The sequence below is a fragment of the Pezoporus occidentalis genome, unplaced genomic scaffold (genome assembly GCF_034315485.1).
Source record: "Pezoporus occidentalis ecotype Australia unplaced genomic scaffold, CSIRO_AGI_Poc_V1 ctg124, whole genome shotgun sequence".
NCBI classification, from domain to species: domain Eukaryota; kingdom Metazoa; phylum Chordata; class Aves; order Psittaciformes; family Psittacidae; genus Pezoporus; species Pezoporus occidentalis.
In genome coordinates this window covers 3,773,175-3,788,123 of record NW_026913038.1, presented here as the reverse complement: position 1 = coordinate 3,788,123, position 14,949 = coordinate 3,773,175, and the positions used below count along the sequence as shown (strand labels likewise).

The window sequence follows — 14,949 nt, the reverse complement described above, 5'->3', positions numbered from 1 at the left end:
ATTTGCCTAGTGCAGGGTCTCTGCCCATCCCCTGCTGGTGATGGTGCTGGTGCTGCTGCCCAGGTAGGTCCTGGTTGGGAGCTGGTAGTGAGAGGTGGGGACAAGGAGAACAGTGGTGCCTCCCACATGCTGGGGCAGGTCAGGAATTCCTCAATTAAAGGGCATTTTTTGGGCCAGAAATTGCCAATATTGTCCAAACCTAAATATCTCAGGGACAGGGTCATCCCTGATAGATTTCCTAGCTGAGAAAAGGGGGAAAGAGAAAGAAGGAAACGATCAGAACTCCCTGAGTTGGCATTTCCTGAGCCGAGTGCCGTGTTGTTTTAATTTGGGTGTGTGTGAGGCAGACATGACTTTCTATCCTGCACCGGCATGCCGTGTAACCCCCTAACAACCGGCATCAGAACAAACTGCTTGGAAAGGGTTGAGGCAGAGCAGTTGCAGCCACGGCAACCCAGCAGCGCTGTCGCGGGGGGAGGCTGGGTTTGGTGCTTGGCTTGGCATTTCCAGAGAGGTTTTGTGATTTCTACTTATGCGGGATGGGAAGGGCTTTCCCCATCTTTGTCCATTCCAGCTGGGTTTGGGGTGGTCCCTCTGGGCAGGATCTGTCCCTGTCCCATCGCAGACACCCCAAACCCCACCAGGAGCTTTGGGAACCAAATGGCAAGAGCCCAGTGCCCCTTCCATGTCCCCAGACAGGCACACATGGGTTTGCCCATCTCTCCTTTGAAGGCCATGGGGAGGGGACGGGGCACGCCTGGGAGGGTGGTGCCAGGCACCGGGAGTGCAGGCAATGGGGTGATGGGGCCCTGCGTCAGCAGCGAGTCCTAGCCTGGTGTGCTGCTGGCTGCACCCCGCTGAGTCAGCAGTATGGGTGGGGAGGCAGTTGGCCCTGGGACATGTCAGTTACCCCTGGGGCATTTCAGTTAGTTCCGAAGCATTCTGGTTACCCTGGGGCATTTCTGGTTAGCTCTGGGGTGTTTCAGTTAGCCCTGGGGCATTGGGGCATGAGCAGGGAATGGTGTGGGTAGGAACAGGGCTGTGTGGTGTGCGGGATGTGCCATGGCAGCAGCATGGTGGCCGTGCTGGCATTGCCTGGCTGTCCCCAGGGGCCTGTCCTTGCTGCGGGTGTCTGTCTAGCTGCATTTAGGGGTGGGAGTAGCTGGGGGATTAGGAACACTCGTCTATTCCGGCTGGGAGATAGGGACCAGCGCTGCCAGCCCTGTACCCTATGCTGCCCCTCACCCTGCACTTGTTCTTAGAGCTTGGGGGGGGGGGGGGGGTCATCCATTGATCAGCTGTGAACGGCAACCAGAGCGGGGGCAAGCGGGGTCCCTGTCCCTGTGGCACCCACCCGGGCAGGTTTGTATCGCTGGCATCCAAGGAGGCAGGGCATGAACTGGAGCGGGGACACGGCGCAGCGGTGCGTGGCAAAGGAGGGGACAGCGGGTGCCCCCCGGTGACTGGGTGCTCCCCCTCCGGGTCCGGCAGCGCGCCGGGGGGGGGCAGGACTGGGCAGGACAGGCAGGGCGGGCAGCGCGGGCTGCCTGCTCAGACCTACGCAGCACCGCCACCTGCAGTCCGCACCTCCCGAGCATGCTGCCTGCTCCTGCTGCCTGCTCTTGCCTGTTTCTGTTCCGGCCTGCTCCTGCTGCCTGCACCTGCTGCCTGCTGCCCCTGTCATCTCCTGTCTCCACCCGTGTGCAGGCAGGAGCAGGCCGGTAGTGTCTCTCTGCACCCGTCCCCCGATCTCGCAGCTCCCGGGCTGGGGTCGGGTCAGCCCCGCACGCTGGGGCTCCGGTGCGGGCAGGGATGTGATTCACGAGGGGTGGACCTGAGAGCCCGGAGTCTGCAGGGAGAGATCCCAGCTCCCGGCCCAGCCCGCAGCAGGGGCAGTGCATCAGTGCCAGTGGCAGGAGCACGGCGGGGCTGGGAGCTGTGGGACATGGAAGGGAGGACAGTGCAGGAGGAGAGAGCAGCCCCGGGTTGCTCCACGGGTGGCTCCTGGCTCTCCTTTCTGCCCCAGAGTGTGCTGGCATCAGACCATGGGCTCCCACTCTGCTCCCAGCCCCAAAGGAACAGTCAGGACAGAGTCAGTCGGGAGCTGAGACCTTTATTGACCTCAGGGCAGGGAGGTGCAGGGTGGAAGCAATGTGCACCGGCCATCTGCACACCAGCTCCATCCTCTTGCAGTGAGGATGTCCAGAGACATCCATCATTCTTTGGTGTGGGGCAGCTGGGGCTGCCTGTGCTGCATTGCCCACCTCCCCATGGCTGGGGTAGCCATGCCTCCCTCCCGCTTGCAGCTCCCCAGGTGGCCCCATACCTTGGTGGATGTCTCTTCTGCAGGCTGTGGCTCCCCATGGGATGGGCCCTCTGCAGCCGCCGAGCCGTGGCCCCAAGAACAGTATTTCCAGGAATCCCCAACGTAGCACCCAAGGGATTCCTGGGAAAACTGGACCCCGAGGGCACGGCGACCTGGGCTCTGGGCCAGCCCCACACTTCCTCACTGCTGGCTGATGGGGGATGCTGCTGCCACATCCCTGCTGTGCCCCTGACACACAAGGCTCCCACATTCCTCTGCAATCCCTCCCACTGGTGCCCAGCACCAGGCCAGGGTCCTGAGCAGACATGGGGGTCAGCTCTCCTCACATCACATCCTCACATCCTGTGCGGTCCCAGGGTGTGCAGTTCCTCCCTTCCCGAGCTACAGTGCTTCATCTCAGACTCCCAATTGACCAGAGATGCAGCACTGCACCTTGGGCTGGGAGACATGGAGGAGCCCGTGGTCATCCTCGCTGCGGCTGGCGTGTGTCGATGGCTCATCCCGTAGGAAAGCTGTGTGTCTGCCTGGCTGGCTGCAGGCAGAGAGGTTTTCCCCCTCCAGTGCCATGTGTCTGCATCCCCCATGCCCAGCCCCAGCACCTTGGCAGGACAGACCTGGGCTTGGTAGCTCTGCTCTGCAGGGACAGACAGGGATAGGGACAGAAAGGGGGGGAGTCTGCCTCTAAATCCATGCGTCCCCCATGAGAGTTAGTGAGGAGCTGGGCAAGAGGGTGAGGGTGATGGAAGTGCCCCCAGGGCTGCCACTCAGCAGGGCCAGGGCACCCTGGTACGGTGTGGGGCTATGTGTATCACAGAGCTCATCCCTCCCTGCCCTCTGCCCCTTCCCTGCCCCAGGGGATGAGGAGCTCCTGCTGTCCCTTCAGCCCTTGTCCCTGTCCCAGTCCCCATCAGGGCAGAGCCTGCAGCTGGCAGGAACCTCTGCTTCCCATCCCCATCCATTCCCAGGGTGGCAGGGCTGAGCCCAGCCCTTCCCATGGGCAGGGACAAGGGGCTGTGGGGTGTATGCTCCCTGGACCTTCACCCCCAGGTCTGAAGAGGCTTCAGCCCATCTGGACCCAAGGGCGAGGATCTGGGGCTAAGCAGGAGGAGAGGGAGGATGGAGGGAGCGGCAGAGTCCAAAAAAGCCTTTTGCAGGCGAACACTAACATCCTGTGCAGAGCCGGAACGTGATAAACAGAGCATCTATCAGAGCGGGGCCCGCGCTCCGGCAGCCTGACGAGAAGCAGATGCTGCACCTCCACTGAGCCCCTGCATCCGGCACCGGCCCCCGGCTGGGTGCACCCAGCTGCGAACTGGGGCAGAAGCCACCCCGTGCAATGGGCTGAGCTCCCCATGTGCTGCCCCTGGTTCTTAGTAGGAAAGAGTGGGGAGAAGACCCCCACAGTGCCCCAAGTTGGTGGCATCCATGGGTTGGGAATGAGGTTTGGGAGCAGCCTTGGCCAGTGTGAGGTTATCTCCATACCAGCCGTGGCCAGGCCAGCCCTGAGCTCTGGCCAAGGGTGGGAACAGCCACAGGGACCCAGTGCCAGGGGAGGTGCTGCAGGGACCCTCCTGCCACCACGTGCCATTGCAGAGCCTCTGCCCCACTGCTGGCCCTGCCGGGCAGCACCCCAGCCCCACACACACCCCAAGGAAGGGACCATCCTGCTGTGAGCAAGGAGCGAAGTGCTGGGAGGCAGCCCCGCTTTGTGCAGTGGGGCAATGGGGACAGGGGCAGGATCCTCCACAGCCTGTGCCCGTGCGGCAGCTGCTGTCCTGCTGGCTCTGCCTGTCTCTTGCCGCTGGCCATGCTCCTGGGGCTGATCGGTCATCACATGCCTTCAGCAGCTCCCATGTCCCCAGGGACACCCATGGCAGAGCCTGTAAGACAGAGGATGGCAATCAGTGTGGTGGGGCAGAGGGAGTGTGGGCTGCTGTAGAGCTCTTGGATCCCTTCTTGGGCAGCTGCTATGGGGTCCAGCGCCCCACAGGACAGAGGACAGCAACGCCAACAGCTCCATGCCCACAAGAAACCACATAACAGTCACTCACAGACCTCCCTTTGGCTGCTCAAAGCCATGTGTGTGTGGGACACATTCCCCTCTCCTGGTGGTAGCTGCAGGTCACCCTGCAGGAGCCCTGCAGTGGGCCCTGGGGATGGCCCCTGTCCTCCCTCTGTCAGCGTCCTAGCCTCAATGGGAAAAGACAGAATGGAGCCTTCTCTGCCCCCACGGCCCTCAGCTCCATCCCCAGGGAGGTGGTGGTGGGGTAGAAACGCTGCGAAGGGCTGCAGGAATGCGCTGGTCTGAGCATCCTGCCGGGATGGAGGGAAAACATCTGCGGGGCTCACCCACCGCTGCCACAGCGGAGATCTTAGAGCGAAAGAGGCACCCCATCCTCCCTCTGATGACCCCAGCGCATGTCCCCAGGATGGGGTGGAAAAGCCAGTGCTTCAGGGCCTGCCCTTTCCCCCCATCTCCACTCTTGGATTTGTCCTGGTTTCCCAAGGAAAGGAGGCTACCACCATTATGCCACACAGCCACCACGCTCTGCTCCTCAGCACTCCTGTTGTTGCTGGAGGACCTCTGTGTCGGGGGACACCAGTGTGTCCCAACCTGTGTCTGCCAGGACAGCTACAGCCCGGGGTTGGTTGTCCCCTCGCTCGCATCATGCAAGCACTCCCCATAGCTCCAGAAGAAGACACCAGGATAACAAACGGCTGGACTCAAGGTCCTGCCGATGCTGTGGGGACCATCAAACACCACCGCATCTCCCGGCCGAGGCTGCCAGGGCACGGCGTGCGTGCCCAGGACAGCGCCCCGGCTCCTTCCTCGCTCACACCAGCACCGCTGGCGCTGCCTTCCCCCTGCCCGCTGCTCACCTCCAGCCTCCTGCTCTGCTGAGCGCTTCCCCGGTGGGTGCTCGGTGGCCACGAGCTGCCTGCCCGGCGGCGCGGGGCTGAGTCAGAGCTCGGCCCTCCCTGCGGTTACAACACAGCGCCCTTTCCCCTCTCCAGGCAGCCCGGGGCTGCAGGAAATGTCCCTTTAACAGCAGTTGGGATTTGTTTCCTCCTTCAAATTCCCCAGCCCCATGAGACCAGCTGGGAGGCCAGGCCCTCGCCTTTGAGGGAAGCCTGAACCCTCTGGCTCTGCCCTGCTCCCTGAAGGAGGGAGGAAGGCACTGGGTGATGCTCATCCCTGTGCGTGCACCCTTTCTGCTCCTCCTGGCCCCCAAAAGCCTGATCTCCACCAGCCCTTGGGGCTCCATCATTGCCCCAGATGGGCTTTGACCCAGCTTGGCCATCCGCTACTCAAGCAGCCCTGATGCCACCTCCTGCTGGCTGCGGGACTCATTGCTGGGTGGTATCAGCAAGGTGAATCCTGCCCAAGGACCCCTCCACCTGGTGCCTCCTCCTAGGTGACGGAGGGGAACATGCTCGTACTGGAAGAACTCACTGTGCTCTATAGAAACCTAAGGGACTGACCCCAGGGCAGCTTCTGCTGCCTGTTGGGTGTCCCTCACAGGCAGCGGTCACACAGGGATGCTGCTCAGTGTTCCTTGGCAGCACACGCTGGTGGCAGGACAGCTCCAATGCCCCTTCCCAGTGGGGCCTTCCAGCTCTCCCAGCATCTCCATCCCGGTCCCCATGGACTATAGCAGCCTCTGCAGAGGAGAGGTACCTCCTGTTTCCCTTCCTCCCTGCCTCCCTCACCAGCACTGGTATTAAATCAAAGGTTTATGAGAAAGTGGAGGGGCCAAGGGAGATCCTAATCTGGTGGCAGGCTGATTAACCCCGGGTTCAGGCTGAGGTCCTGATGCTGGGCTATAAATAGCTCTGCCTTCCCTTTCCCATCCTTCCACCGGTCGCGGCGTTCCAACCCTTTTATGGTCAAAAAGGCAGATTTGGAGACCGGGCGGCCCCCATCTCCCATGCTGGGGACGAGCCAAGGGGGCCCAGGGGGATGGTGCTCCTTGATGGGCTGTGCTGGGATAAATTATAGTGCCAAGAACAAAGGAGCAGGTTTGGGGGGCTCGGAGCGGGGATGGGTGTGGAGGGGAGAGCACATCTGGTTTGTGCTCATTTTCCCCCCTGGGGCAGGCGGCCTCTCTCCTGGTGCTGGAGTGAGGGAGAAATCACCTAATTTGGTGCCTATGAGGAGAGCTGGGCTTGAGATAGAGGGTGGGGATGGCAGGAGGGAGCCCAGGGACAGACAAGGTGTCTGCCACCTTCAAGCTGCAAACCAAGTTGACATCAACGAGGGGCAGGGGACCAGTGATGCCCGTCCTGTGCTACCACACAGAGCCCAATGGTTTCTGCAAAGCTGCTGGTGCCATGAGGCTGAAACCCTCCTGCAGCACTAGAGCCTGGTTTAGGGGTGAGAAAGAGCCTCCAGAGGAGCAAGCAGGAGGAGCAGGAAGCGGCATGGCTAAGGAAGAGCCAATGCACACAGCAGTGCGGTCATCGCCTTTCCCACGGCCGCAGCCCTTCCCCGCTGCCCCCAGCCCACCAACAGCCATGTCCTCATCCTTAGATGGTTTCCTCCCGCTCCATGGGGCAGAGCAGCCCTGGGCCCCCTCCCCAGCCCACCACTGGAAGGTGTTTGGAGCCCGAGGCTGATGCCTGGTGTCCAGGTGCAGGCCCCAGGGCACATGGAGCGTGGGAGCGGGTCCCAGCACCAGCCCTCCCGCTCTGTTTACACGTCACATTCCCGGTCCAGAGGAAGTGGTGCAGGGGTGAAGTCCCAGCGGGAACAGGCCGTCACGTCACCAGCCTGCAGCCCTCGCTGGTGGGAACCCAGAGTGCTGTGCAGAGAGCTCCCCGTGGACGCTGTTCCCAAGCGGTGCAGGGAGGCTGCTCTAGCATCTTCCTTGCTCCCTGGGCTCTGCTCCTCACCCAGATCCTGAATGGCTTCCAGCCAGAGCTTGCCTGAGGAGCTGATGGAAGGGATGCTCCTTGGGATGCTCCTTGGCATAGCGGTGTGCAGGAGCTCATGAGGCCAACAAAGAGCCTGGAGCTGGAACAGGCAGGGAGCAGCAAGGCTCCCTTTCCTCTAGCAGAGGCTGGAGCTCATTAAGCTGCCAGTGCTCTTGGCTCCTTATCCAGCCCTTATCATCTTATCTCTGCTCCATGAGGGAGAGGGGGATTGGGGGCGCGGTGCACAGCATCATCTGGACATGAGAGGACCCCAGTTAGTAATTCACACCCCCTGCAGGCCCCAGCGTTCCCAGCCCTGCCTGCTGCCCACCCAGCTGAGCAGTAAACGACACTAAAAGAAAAAGCCCTAAATGGGCCGAGCTTCAAGCAAGCAGGAGATGAGATGTGGAAAAGGATGGAGCACAAAAGGTACATCAGGACTGATACTCAGGCTGGTGGGAGTGGTGCAGCTCATCTGCTCAGGTGTGATGGGGTTTGAGAGGGATGGAGGCACCAATAATGAAAATGGAATTTAAAATATAAGTTTGAAAGGGGAGGGAAGCAAAGGAAGAACAGATCTGCAAGGAGGGATCCCAGGTAAGGCCAGGCTGGAAGCGAGAGACGTTGCCCTGTGTACCAGCAACCAGCGAGTGAGTCCCACAGTGAGCACCAGGCTGACCCACTGGCCACCACAGAGCATCTGCACCACGCACAGCGTGGCATGTGCCACAGCCCCACAGCCCCATCCCGGGCCCTGTCTGCTGCTGTCTCTTGTCCAAGGGAAGCTGCTCATCCGCCTCCCAGCCCAGGGAGAGGCACTGACATCCACCCCCCAGCCCTGTGTTGCCACCATGACAGGGACATGGTGGTGCACATCCCTGCAGGTCAGATGTGCTCTCTCACAGCGGTCTTGGGGCACAGACCTGGCCGCCTGCATGCTGCCGGCCATCACCCACAGACCCTGCTGCCCTGGGTGGGCAGCATCTAGCACTGCCAGCACATCCCACCTGTAGCAGCTGGGGAAGAGGCTTAACAGTGCTGTCGGGTCCCCTTCCTAACACAGCCCCAGCTGGGGCCAAGCACATGAGATTCACAGGGGGCAGATTGCCTGGAGCGGGATGGTGCCCATCAGCACACTGCATCCCAGCACCCTGACCATCTCCTGCGGCTCTGGCACTGCATGGTTCCCCCCCAGTGGGACAGGGAACACGTTGGTGCTCAGCACCTCCTACTTCAATATCTGAAACCAAACAGAGCCTGGGCAGGCCGGCTGCATGTGTGTCTGTTCTCCTGCCTCACTGACAGCCGCATACAGCACACACCTAAGGCAAGCACTTGCCAGCCCTCCAGAGCCTCCTCCCCATCCCCACAGGCAGTGTGACCATCCCCACTTTGTCCACCAGCACAAAGCAGCTCTGCCCCTCACCTCAACCCATGCTGCCTCACAGCCACCACAGCCCAGGCACTGGAGCTCAGCCCCACTGCACCAGAGCTGAAACGGGCTCCTGCACACTGCTTTGCGGAGGCCAGCTCTGCCCTGGTGCCGCTGCTTCTCCCTGCCCCAGGACGGTGCTGCCACAGCAGCTCCATGCGCAGCTCTGCAGCTGCACAGGCTGAGTGTACAGCAGGGATCTGGATGCTGGAAGGGTCCCTGCCTGTCCCTGGGGCAGCCCAGAGCACCCACTTGTTCCTTTCGCTGCCCAGGCTGGCCTTGCTGTGCCCACCCCAGGTAACCCTGGCTCTACAGGGTTTCGGGGTTCCAGGAACAGTGCGTGCCCCCCCAGCACCCCTGGTCTGCAGCCACAGGATGTGTGTTGGGCTTCACCCCCGGCTGGAGCCTCCCCCCAGTGCAGGATCTGCTCGCTTGTGTCTGTGCTCCCGGCCAAGGTCAAAGGATGGTGAAATGTCTCCAGAGCTCAGATTTCCAGCCTCTTGCCTCATCGCTTGCTGCTCACGGCGGCTCGCTCATGAAGACAAGCTCTTGCTGCTTCTGCCCTGCACAGGTTAAGGCACTGTAGCCATCCTGGGGTCCCCAGCCCAGTGCTCAGCCCCTGCACTGCCTGTGCTCCTGCCTGCCGGATGCCTGCACCACGCCACTGCCCATCACCATAACCAAGGCATGGCAGTGACTGCTGAGCACAGTGCCCAGCATCCTGCCTGCTGCTGCAGGAGCCCCACTGCTGGGAGGCAGAGCAGTGCCATGGGCTGAAGTATGGCTCATCTTGGCCATGGTCAGCAAGAAGCTGCGGCAGGCTGCACCCTGGGCCCTGGCTCAACCCAGCTCAGCCCTAGAAGAGGAGCAGCAGGAAGCCAGGGATGAGCAAAGGCAGGTTTCACTGCGGGTACAGAAGAACAAGCCTTGGAAAAGCCTGATCAGGAAAAATGCTGGTTCTTGGGTAGAAAAGGAGACGGAGAAAAGGGAAAGAAAAGCAAGAAAAAAAAAGCCCTTAATCATCTCCAGACTGCCTCTTGACAAGCGTGGAGGGAAATGCCACTCCATCCAGCAGCCACCCAGAGCTGCAGCCTGTCTAGACAGAACCGTCCCCGAATTCCTGCTGATAACTGCTTGGGAAATCTTTGGCGGAGGCGTCTGCCTGTGTTTGTTGGAAATAAACTCCTCTCCTGTTGGCCAGCAATGGGGAGGCAATGCCATTGCCCTTCAACAGAGCACCCTGGCCAGTGCGCAGAGGCTGGGGAGCTGGGACAGCATAGGCAGGATAGCTCCATGCTGGGGACACTGCCGCTAGGACGGAGTTGGCCGTGTCACACTGGTGGTTCTCCATCCCCACATGCTCCATCCCAGTGCTGAGATGCTGCAACTCCTTAGGAGCAGCCAGCGACAGTGGGAATCCATTGAAACACAGCTGGATGGGGACAGACGGGACGGTGGTGGCCACAGCTGCCCTGAGAGGTTACGGTGCCCTGGTTACTGTCACTGTCCCTTTGCAGAGGGACACGTAGCCCATACAGGAGCTTGCACCCCCAAGGATGTCACTCGCCCTGGCTGGACCCACTGTGCTCATGCAGGACCCTGCTGGTGTTTGTCCCTGCGGCAGTGGGAGCTGCCTGCGGAGGAGGGACATGGCAGCTTGCTGCGACATGCCCGTGGGGCACCGTGTCCTCAGGTGACCCTCTGGGAGGGGACAGACACTGCTGGTGCCCTGGGAGCAGATGGACAGCCCGGAGCCAGCCGTAACCCAGGCAGAGGCAGCACCACGTCCTGCAAGGGACGGGCAGGGAGGAGGCACAACCCAGAGGGAGCCTTTACAATGCTTCAGCTCGAGGCTGTCTAGGAACAAGCCGTGTCTATGCCCTGAAGCCATCGCAGCGCTGCCATTGCTGGCTGCACGCCCTGTGCTGTCCCCACCAGCCCAGCCGCTGGCTCCCATAGGGTGACCTCGCTCATCAGTCGCTGCTGAGCCGCCAGGGTAGTAGGATGAGGCAACCGGTCACCCAGTGAGTGATGGAGCTGGGCGATGCCAGCAGCTGGGGTCACACCAGTGTGCTGGCTATGGGCTGCAGCCAGGGGCACAGAGTGAGGCAGTGGCACCAGCTGGACTGGCACTGGGGTTCCAAGATCTGTGGGCTGTGGGGTTCTCTCGGTCATTGTGTCTTCAGTACCCTGGAAGTCTCCCGTGGTGAGCTCCAGCCCCCTCTCCTCCCAGTCGGTTTCCCCCGGACAGTGGCAGCATCATGGCCGGGCAGTGGAGCCGAGCGAACTGCCCATGGTTCTGCTGCATGAGGAGCATGCCTCCCTCCAGCTTCCCATTTTTCCCATCCTAGACATGCACAGAGCAGGAAGCAATTCCTCCCCCAGTTCTGGGAGGGCCCTTCCCCACCTCCACAAAGCTGGGTGAGCCCCAACAAACCCCTCTCCCAGGGCCAGGACGGAGCTGTAGGGACAGATTTTGGGGAACCTCTTAGCTCAGGGCTGCCCGGTCCCGAGGCAGCTCTTGCTATTCCTTGCCAGCTCCATGCCCAGTGGGTTTCCCTACGTGCATCCCATGGCCCTGCTCTGCTCACCTCCCTCCCAAAGCACCCCTGCCCAACCTACTCGAAGCCGTCTGGGCTGAGCATCCCATGGCTGGAGGGATGCTGGAGGAGCCACGCTGTCCCCTGCCTGTCCCTGCGCACACCCAGGGCAGGCACCAGGCAGAGCAGCAGCACTCACACCGCACCAGCATCCGCCCATCCTCATCACGCCATGCGCCCATCGCTGCCACCCGCGCACCTTCCCGCTCCCTCCATCCACGGGCACCTACCTGCTGCGCCACACGAGGCACCACGGGATGCGGGCACAGCCCCGCCACCTCCTCCCGGCACATTATAACCGCCACTGGGACCCCGGTGCTGCCAGCCGGGGTTTTTTAAGCAGCTGGCACGGGACCCCTCAGTGAAAAACTGCTTCCAGGCTGCTCAGAAGCTGCAAAACCTTTTTGTTTTTACCTTATATGAGCTGCAGGAGGAGGCCAGGCTGCGACGGGCACCGCTGTCAGGGGCGCCGAGGGGATCCATTGGCTGGGGTGCCGTCACGTGGACCCGCCGCCGCGACCCGCCGCCGCGCAGCCGAGTGTTGCTTTTACCCCCTAAGGAAGGGCTGCTTGACAATTTTCATATTTCTTCTAAATTTGGAGATTTCAGACAATGCTGGAGGCTTGGCTCGGGATGCCAGAGGCCCATGTGGAAGTCATTAAGGCGGAGAGGGGGAGCGAGGGAAGGAGGGCTATGGGGGGAGCAGGGGGGAGGAGAGCAGCCAGGGCTGCAGGGCTGCCAGCGGCACGCCTGGGAACCCAGGCCGTCCCGACCGGAGAAAGTTGTTTGCAATAGCTGACTTCCTGCGTGCACGGGGGGGGGGGACGCGCATCCCACCGCCGGTGGGGCGGGGGTCCGGTGGGGCAGCCTGGCCGTGGGGCCGGCGTGGTGCTGGCGGCTGTCCCGCCGGCCGGGGGAAGGAAGCGGAGATGCTCCCTGGCCCGGCTGGAGGCGGCTCGTGATTCACATTACTTTGAAAGGCTCCATCTGGCCTGGGAAAAAAAGGCGTTTTGGAGGACGCGGGGCTGCCCGTGTGTGCAGGGTGAGATCCCGAGTGCTGCTGGGGCCGGGATCCACATGGGAGAGTGATGGTGAAGCCAGAACTGGATGCACGTGGCACCTTTCCCTGGGTTTTAGCACCGCGGGGAGCCAGGGTGGGAGCTTCATCACTGCAGGGCTGCGTCTGCTCAGCCCCTCCCGGCTCTGCATGGACCATGAGTCCATGTATGGCCTCCAGCCGGCATTGGGGCCCCGGGAACGAGCAGCCAGTTGGCAGCTGCGGAGGGAAACACCCGGCACTGATGTGCCTTCATCCTCCTGCACCGGCCGTCAGCCCCTGGCATGGCAAGGAAAGCACGGCCTCTGCTCTGAACACTGCTGTCCTGCCTGAGCCCCAGCGCTGTGCTGGGCTCTCCTGGGGCAGTGGAGCCAGCAGCTCGACTCCAGAGGAGGAAGCAGCCACTGCAGGGACCTCTCTAGCAAGTGATGACTGAGGGAGAGCTGGGGAGTGAAAGGAGGACCAACAGCTTCTCCTCTGGGGTTTCCAAGCTGGTATCTCTCCATGGGGGAAGAAAAGGGCTGGTGGCTGGGGTCTCATGTCTGGAGAATTCTCCTGGCTCATGGGAAGGAGCTCATCCTGAGCTGAGCATGGGCACAGCAGCACTGCTGAGCACTCGTGGGGCCTGGGATGTGCACGCACTGCCCTGGCCTCAGTGGGGACAAAGGTGGAGTAAGAGCCTGGCAGGGCAGGATTTCCATCAGCACATTCTGGAGGGACCAGGAAAGGAGACGAGCCCTACCGTCCTCAGGCCCTTGAGCCTGGGAGCTGGGCACAGCCCCAAAGCCAGGACCAGGGCCCCTGTGCCATCGTGCCAGGCTTTGTACAGGGATGCTGTGGAGCGTTGGTGTTCCTCCTGCTGCTCCTAGACTTACGCGTCACCTCAGCACCAAAGTCCCTGCTACAGAAGCTGAATGTCCTTTCAGGCCCTCCGTATCCACCCTGGGACATCCTCCCATGCTGAAGCTGTGGCTGGCCCCAGCAAACCAGCCCTGAGTGGCTGCAGACATCTCTAGAGGGTCAGGGCTGGAACAACCCCTGCTGCCTGCAGGAGATGGGTGCTCAGAGTCATGCAGCTCTCCTGGGGGGTGAAGGAAAGCTGACAAAGCCAGCTCTGAACTGGCTGGCCTGGTTTAGCTCAGCTGATGGAGAATCAGCTGGAAAGAAGGAGCATGGGCAAGACATTCTGGGAGGTAAAAGGGTGAGGAGGAGCAGCAGTGGATGGGCAGGCTGCTGCTGAGCACCCAGCTGTGCCAGCCACCTCCTGGGATGGCACCTCGAGGTGTGAGCAGGGACAGTGCGGAGCACAACCAGTGTGGAGGAGAAGTTCCAGCAATAGGGTCTAGCCGAGGGGCAGGGTGAGTTGTCTGGGAGGTTTCTGCCCTGGAAAGGAGTAAGGAACTGGAGTGTGATTTTGCACCACTATACACGCACACACTCACCTCTGCTCCCTGCAGCAATGAACCCTGCATCACAAAACGGGCAAATGGGGGAACAACCGTGTTCTCAGCCCCGCTCTGCAATGGGGATGCAGGGCTGCAGGCCAGCGCGACCTGACCCAGCGGGGGGAGCACAGGACACTGGTGGGAGCGAGCACAAGGCACTGGAAAGCAGCCACCAACATGGCTGTGGGGGATGCTCAGCATCTGCCAGGAGAGCAGGGACTGGGGCGGCAGCGCCTGGACCTATGGCAAGATGGCCAAAGCCAGGTCAGAGGGAGCTGGGGTCCTCCAAGGAGCCTGGGCCACCACTGGGGTACCTGGCCAGGAATAGGAAGGATTTCTGTGGGGCTGCTGAATGCAAACCCTGACTGCTTGGTTCAATCCCTGCACACACACAGTTCCAGTGGCCCATGGCAGGACAAGCCTTGATTTTGCTATGGCCCAGGAGCAGACAGCCTGCAGCAGGTCTGCCTGTGGTCACCAGGGCACAGGGCAAGCCAGGCTAGGCTGGACGAGCAAAAGGAACCGCACAGAGCACAGCGTGGCCCCTGTGCTGCAGATAAACCTTGGTGCATGGCACAGAGCTAGGACAGCATGTGTGGCATGTCCCCAGGACACACTGGGGCTCCTCCGGGGCACAGAGCCCTCCCACACCATGTCTGACCCCTGTACCCCTCACTATGTGAGGCACCCCATGCCTGCAGTACTGAGCTCATCCCTATCCCGTGCCCTGTGAGCCCAGCAGCCTCCCTGGGAGCCAGGATGGAGCCGGCATCTCCCAGCCCCTGCCACCCCATCCCTTCTCCTCTCCATATGGCTGTGCAGCCCCTGCTCTCGGTGGGCTGGCTTTGAGTGAAACACAACCAACTGCTGCCATGAAACAAGCCCTATAATTAGAAAACAGGTTTCCTAAATGAAGTGAAAAATGTAACGTTAGCCTCTGTTTGTTCGCTGGATGCTGCTCTCTTGTTCCATGACCCAGAGGGGTCGTGCCCTGTGGTTTCTGAGAAGCCTTAATAAGGTAATGTTTAGGAGGTTACTATCTTTACAACTCTTGCCTTGTTACAACTCCATAAGAAAAACATTTGGGGCAAAGCAGGATTTCTTGGCGCGGGTTTGTTTTCGTTGCTCCTTTGCTCAGATGCTGCCCAGCGAGCCCTCCTCACCGCCATTCAGAT

General features: G+C 61.4%; 1 long non-coding RNA gene across 1 annotated transcript; it reads right to left on the bottom strand.

Annotated features, from left to right (window-relative positions):
* Window positions 1-2,759: 2,759 nt before the first annotated feature.
* On the bottom strand, window positions 2,760-11,690 carry LOC134158085 (uncharacterized). Its single transcript, XR_009962584.1, has 2 exons — window positions 11,503-11,690; window positions 2,760-4,206 (listed from the first exon to the last, which is right to left on the bottom strand). It is a non-coding gene; the product is annotated as an uncharacterized LOC134158085 (long non-coding RNA).
* Between the last annotated feature and the right edge of the window lie 3,259 nt (window positions 11,691-14,949).